The sequence below is a fragment of the Oryctolagus cuniculus genome, chromosome 19 (genome assembly GCF_964237555.1).
Source record: "Oryctolagus cuniculus chromosome 19, mOryCun1.1, whole genome shotgun sequence".
NCBI lineage: Eukaryota > Metazoa > Chordata > Mammalia > Lagomorpha > Leporidae > Oryctolagus > Oryctolagus cuniculus.
Genome location: NC_091450.1, coordinates 5,484,930 through 5,491,444, shown reverse-complemented (window position 1 = coordinate 5,491,444; position 6,515 = coordinate 5,484,930). Strand labels below are relative to the sequence as shown.

At 39.4% G+C, this 6,515-nt stretch overlaps 1 pseudogene; it reads right to left on the bottom strand.

The window, feature by feature from the left end:
• Positions 1-1,372: 1,372 nt before the first annotated feature.
• Positions 1,373-5,601, bottom strand: LOC100349875 (glutamine--fructose-6-phosphate aminotransferase [isomerizing] 1-like; annotated as a pseudogene).
• Positions 5,602-6,515: the final 914 nt, after the last annotated feature.

Genomic DNA, 6,515 nt, shown 5'->3' with positions numbered 1-6,515 from the left:
TTTGTGATTAGTGCTGTGGTGGGAATTTATGTGGGTCCATGTTTTCTTGTATTTTGGGTACATGAGTGGGATTGTAATTACTTGGTCATATGATAATTCACTTTTTTGATAATTCAACTTTAAAAATTTTGATTTATTTATGTGAAAGGAAGATAGAGAAACAGAGACAAAGACATACAGAGAGTGTTCCTAGCCTCTGGTTTATTCCCCCAAATATCTGCAATAGTCATGACTGGGCCAGGTTGAAGCCAGCCTCTGGAACTCCATCTAGGCCACGCTTCTTTTTGGTAGGCACCAAACAACTTGTGCCCTAATCTACTATCTTGTAGGGTTGCATTAGCAGGAAACTAGAACTGAGAGCAGTTACAGGACTGTAGCTCAAGTATTCCAATATAGGGGGCTGATTTTTCAAAGCAATTTGCTAGTTGCACCAAATACTAGCCCAAATACTGTAATTATAGTATGACAATTAAAGAGCTACCAGGTAGTTTTTAGAGTTGCTGCATTATTCTATCTTCCCATCAGAAATGTTTGCTAATTCTGTATCCCCCATATCTCTGACAATATTTGATTTTTTTTACTGTTGCTGGATTGGAACCATTGTACAGCATATGAAGTGTGTTTTTTGAAGGGAGGCTTTATCTACTATTTTCAAAGAATGATTTTGAGGATATTTTACATAGTTATTGAAATTTTTTTGGCAAAATGTCCATTCAAATCTTTACTGATTTTAAAAGGTCTTTTCTGTTCTTTTATTTGGTAGAGTTCATTATAAAATTGGAGTCATGTTTTTCTTAATTTTCTTTCTATGTATTAATTTTTTGCTATTTTGAATAGTATCTTGTACTTTTAAAAACATATGTTTGTTTATTTGAAAGTCAGAGTGACAGAGTTAGAAAAGGGAGGAGAGGGTTGGGAAGATGGTGGTATAGCAGCAGGATTCCAAGCTGTGCAGGAAAAAATGGAAAGTTAGTGAGCAGAGCAGATACAAGCCGGTGGCAGAGTGGCCAAAAATTCATACAGAGTGGCCAAGGACTACACCAGAGACTGCTCGGGTCCACGCTCGGGAAGCCAAGAAGAGGGAGAGGTGGTGTATGTGTAGCAAAGGATCTGCGGAGGGACTGAGAAAAGAGGTGCACAAAATTTACTAAATGTGTGGATATCATTAAACTAAAATACCTTCCTCATTTCCTTCAATTTTCTTTGATCTTCACAAATTCAATGTGAGCTATGAAATCTTTTTCATTGAATAATTTTCAATGACATTGGGCTTTTTTAGGAAAAACACTTAAGTTGTAGCATGCATTAGTCAACAGTAGTCTTTATCTTTTATTGCTATAATATATCCTAATTTTAAAAAATAGTAAGAGAAAAAAACTGACCCTAACAGACTTTTTAAAAATATGCTTGCTAAAGAAAATACTTCAGCTGGTTTTCTCATTTGAAGAGAAACAGAAGTAAAGTCAGAGGCATAGTACCAAGAAGCCAAAAACTGGCACCTTTCCTCCCAACACAGACCTAACTAGCGTCCAAAACACCTGTATTCAAACAGATAAGACAACTAGTCGAAAGGATTTTGAATGATCTCAACACAAAGAAACAATAAATGAGGTGATACGTTTGTCCCAGTTACCCTGATCTGATCATTGCACACTGTACACTTGTAACTGTCACAGTGGACCCCATAAATATGTACATATTGTGTCAAATAAAACTTTTTTTTAAAAAAGGATAAGACAATATCATGTTAGAAATAACCTTCTAAGAAACCTAACAGAGAAAGCCTGTACTGGCTCTCTTAACCAACAACCCTACCGGCATGCCACCGTGCGTCAGTTCCCTTTCAGGAGCAGCAGCAGGTTTGACTGGTTTTCATCTTCGCACTTAGTCGCTGCTATTCTTGCAGCACCATAGATTTTCACACACTCTGCAACAGCCTTACACATCAGGAGACATAGAATTAGACATAGACTTGCCAATCTTCCCAACGACTGCAAAGAACTTCCAGACTGGCAGTAAGGGTACCAGTTTTATGCAACAAGGCAGTGAAGGAAAGCTTGAATTAACTGCAGGAAATTCTCCCTTCCTTGACATATACTGAGCATATCAAGATTGATTTTATTTGAGACCTATGACAGCAACTCTCTGCTGTGATTTCAAAGAACAAGATAAAAGATGTGCTCAACAGTTAAGAAATAAAAAAGACTACAAAGAAACAGAAATCACTTTTAGGAGATCAGAACACAACTTCCGTCTCAAATTTCCAACTTCAAATTTAAAATCTTACTGTCAGTTGTCCAAAGCAGCTCAAATGTAAAGCTTATGCTACATAATTATGCAAATTATGTTGCTAAAGATTGGGGAACACTTATGCACTACTATAATACTTTGCCTCCTAAATTAGCTTTTCCTATAGATAACAGACAACAGGTTTGAGAAACTAAGATTAACCAAACTTAGAAATAAATTCCACCAAGAATAGTGTTCAGCTTTTTGTTGTACAGTTTGATCTAAAAACAAAACAGAAGCAGGCTTCAAAATCAATCATAGCATCTTCTATTTATATGTAACTTAGCAAAGCCTTCAGTAAATGTCTAAGTATCAGCAAACTTTGCCACGGGCTTTAGAGCCTACAACTAAATGCACTACTCTTTCATTGGTCTGAATGAACAAAGCAAGGTAAAACAAATACCAGTTACTTTTAAAATACAATCATCTCGGATAGAAGCAGAGGACCCAGAAATTCAACACCCAGCATTCTTTACAGAAAACAACAGCTGAAGTCTTTTGCATACATTCCATTATTTAAACCACCCCAACAATTACTGAAAGTAATTTCACAAAAATCACAAACTGAGTGGGCTAATTATAACTGATCTATAAATAAGGATTTACTAAAAAAGGCTTGAAAGGAGTGATATTTCAAATCAAAGTTTTAAATTCAAAAGGTGTCTTGTGTTGCTTAATCGTCCAGAGGTTCCGATGTTCCTTACTCTACAGTTACAGATTTGGCAAGATTCCATGGGAAATCAACATCATAGCCTCTCAACACAGCAAGGTGGAAAGCCAGCAGCTGCAAGGGGATCACGCTGAGGATGCCCTGCAGGCAGTCCACTGAGTGGGGCACCTTGATTGTTCTCTTGGTGTTCTTAATGGTCTCCGTGCCCTCCTTATCACAAACCACCGCAGGGCGCCCCTGCAGAGCAACCACCTGCTGGAGAGCATTCTGACACTTGGCGTAAGTGTGGTCTCTCATGATGATCATGATGACGGGCATCAGCTTATCCACCAAAGCCAGGGGGCTGTGTTTCAACTCACCAGCGAGGATGCCCTCAGAGCACATGTAAGTAATTTCTTTGATTTTCAGCACCCCTTCAAGACAAGTGACGTAATGTTAGCCTCGCCCCATGATCAGGACTGACTTCTGATGATACAGTTCTGTTGCTGGCTTCTGAATCTCATCATCCATGCTGAGTACGTCCTTAATCAAATCAGGCAGCCGTTTCAGGCCAAGCATGATCTCTTTGGGTCTCTCTTGCATGGAGATCTTGTCATCGCACATCATGAGAGCAAACATCACAAGCGACACAAACTGGCTGGCATAAGCCTTTGTGCTAGCCACGCCAGTTTCAGGACCAGCGTTGATGTGAACTCCACACATTGAAATAGAACTGCCAACTGTATTTGTGATCCCCACGGTTAAAGCGCCTCTCTCCTTACAGTACCGAAGACCCATCAGGGTATCTGCTGTCTCACCTGACTGACTGATGAAAAAGCAAACGTCATCTCGAAAGACTGGCGTGTTTCTCTCCAAGAAGTCACTGGCTACTTCCACCATCACAGGCAACTCTGTCAGCTCCTCCAGAACTGGATGTGTTGCTACTCCAGCATGGTAACTCGTTCCACAGGCAACAGGGATCAGACGCTGACACCTCTGGATCTCCTTAATGTGATCCTTCATACCACCCAGATTCACAGCATAGTCATTAAAGTTGATTCTTCCTTTCATTGTGTTCAACATTGAAAGTTATTAAATCATTAAAATAATTTATAAATATATTACATAATATATCAGACCAAGCTATGCAAGTCTGCATTTCATTGTGTTAGGAAAGAGGTAAGTATAAGTAAATAGAAAGTTGATTCTTCCTTTCATTGTGTTCATCATTGTGTTCATCTGGCTGCTCAAAAATTTCCTTCTGCATAAATGAACTGAAGTTGCCCTTTATGATCTGTAGGAGTTCCATCTGCAGGGTTTGCACAGCTCATCCAGGGTGATCTCCTGCAGTCCATTTAATTCGATGGATAGAAAAACGGCCACCCACCACTGCTGCAACATCATCATCTTCTAGAAAGATGACGCGGTTGGTATGTTCTATGGCAGCACTTGCATCAGAAGCAAAGTAATATTCCACTGCTTTTTCTTCAACAGGGAAAAGGCAAGTTGTGCTGTCCACATGAGAGATTGCAGCTCCCCTTCTTGTCTTTGCCTCTTCTGTACAGTATCGGAATGTGATCAGTAGAAATTTTATGTTCACTCTGTACACCAGTCAGCAGAGGGCTACCTCACCTTGTGCCAACTGCTTGTCCAGGGAAATGAAAGCTCTTAAACACAAGTGCAAAAGCACCTTCCAGTTGTTGGATAACTCTCTCCACCAAGGTAGTAGAACTGATATCTTGACTTTCCCGATTGTCATACATATACTAAACAAGCTTGGCGATCGTCTCTGTGTCTGTTTCAGATTCAAAGCCATAGCCTTTGCTCTCCAAAAACTTTTTCAAGTCTTTGTAGTTAGTGATGATTCCATTGTGAATGACAATAAATTCGCTATTTTTATCAGAGCGCTGCGGGTGGCTATTGACAGGATTGGGTTCTCCATGTGTTGCCCAACAGGTATGAGCCATTCCAAGGTGCACATCAAATTGTATATCCAAATCCATAGCCTGTTGTTTGTAGACTTCTTCATCCAGTGCCTTAACTTTTCCTTTCTTCTTAATGAGCTGGATTTTGCAGGCATTGGCTTCCCAGTTCTTTGTCATTGCCTCCATCAACTCCCACACCAGCAGAATCGTATCCTCTATATTCCAGTCCCTGAAGACCTTTTTTTTTTTAACTTTTATTTAATGAATATAAATTTCCGAAGTACAGCTTATGGAGTACAATGGCTCCCCCGCCCCCATAACTTCCCTCCCACCCGCAACCCTCCCCTTTCCCTCTCCCTCTCCCCTTCCATTCACATCAAGATTCATTTTCAATTCTCTTTATATACGGAGATCAGTTTAGCATATATTAAGTAAAGATTTCTACAGTTTGCACCCACATAGAAACACAAAGTGAAAAATACTGTTTGAGTACTAGTTATAGCATTAAATCACACTATACAGCACACAGCACATTAAGGACAGAGATCCTACATGAGGAGTAAGTGCACAGTGACTCCTGCTGTTGACTTAACAAATTGACACTCTTGTTTATGGCATCAGTAATCCCCCTAGGCTCTTGTCATGAGTTGCCAAGGCTATGGAAGCCTTTAGAGTCTCCAAGATTTCTCCTCTTGTGCAAGGAACATCATAGTTTAAGTAAGCAAATGTACCGCACATGATGAAATGGCAGGGTCCGCAAGGCAAGAGACAAGCTGCTGGCAGGGTCAGACACACAGACAGGAGATTCGGGGGTGATCCTGGGCTCCCGGGAGGGGCAACGGCAACAGGACTCCCTGGGGGATGCGATGGCCAAAGCAGCGACAGGCTTCACCTCCCGGGTTCAGCCAGCAACCGCAGCCGGGCCCGCCCTTCGGTGTGCACAGCGCCACCACCCGCCAATGGGTTTTTCTTAATATGCAGTGTTTTTTTTTTTTTTTGTTTTTTTTCTGTTTTTCTTCCTTCCTGAGCTATTCTTTTCCAGGAACTTTTTGAGGATCCCTCATATAAGCAAATTCATTTTATTTAGCACAAAGATTTTAATTAATATAAATATTAATTATGATTCTTCTTGCATCAAGTTTGATAATTTTTATTCTTTTAAGTTTTTGGTCATATTCCGTGTTTCTGAATTTTCATGGAAGTTGGTGTGGGAAAAATTAAGTTGAAGAAGAATGCACTGGGCAATCCATCACCACACTATACTTCAGTTTACTCTGATGTAGCAAGCAGAAAATAACTGCTCTATGTGCTATGCAGTTATTTTATAAAACAAATGAAATATTTTGCATAATGTAAATTGATAAATTGTGCCATTTGACTTTGGATTTTATCAACATGACAAACTGCGTGTACATTCTCTTTTGTGTTAAAATTTAGATAACAATATTGAAATAAGAAAAAACTATAAAGCATATGTTTTGTTTTTGCCAGCTAGTGATTATCCAAAGGTTAGGCATAGCCAAAATTTGCACTAAATTGTAACTAATGAGGCATACAATGAATTAAGCTACTAGAATTGAGTTTCTCAGATTAGATAATGGAATTATATTTCAAATATTGAAATAAATATCAGAAAATGAAATAATTAAAAT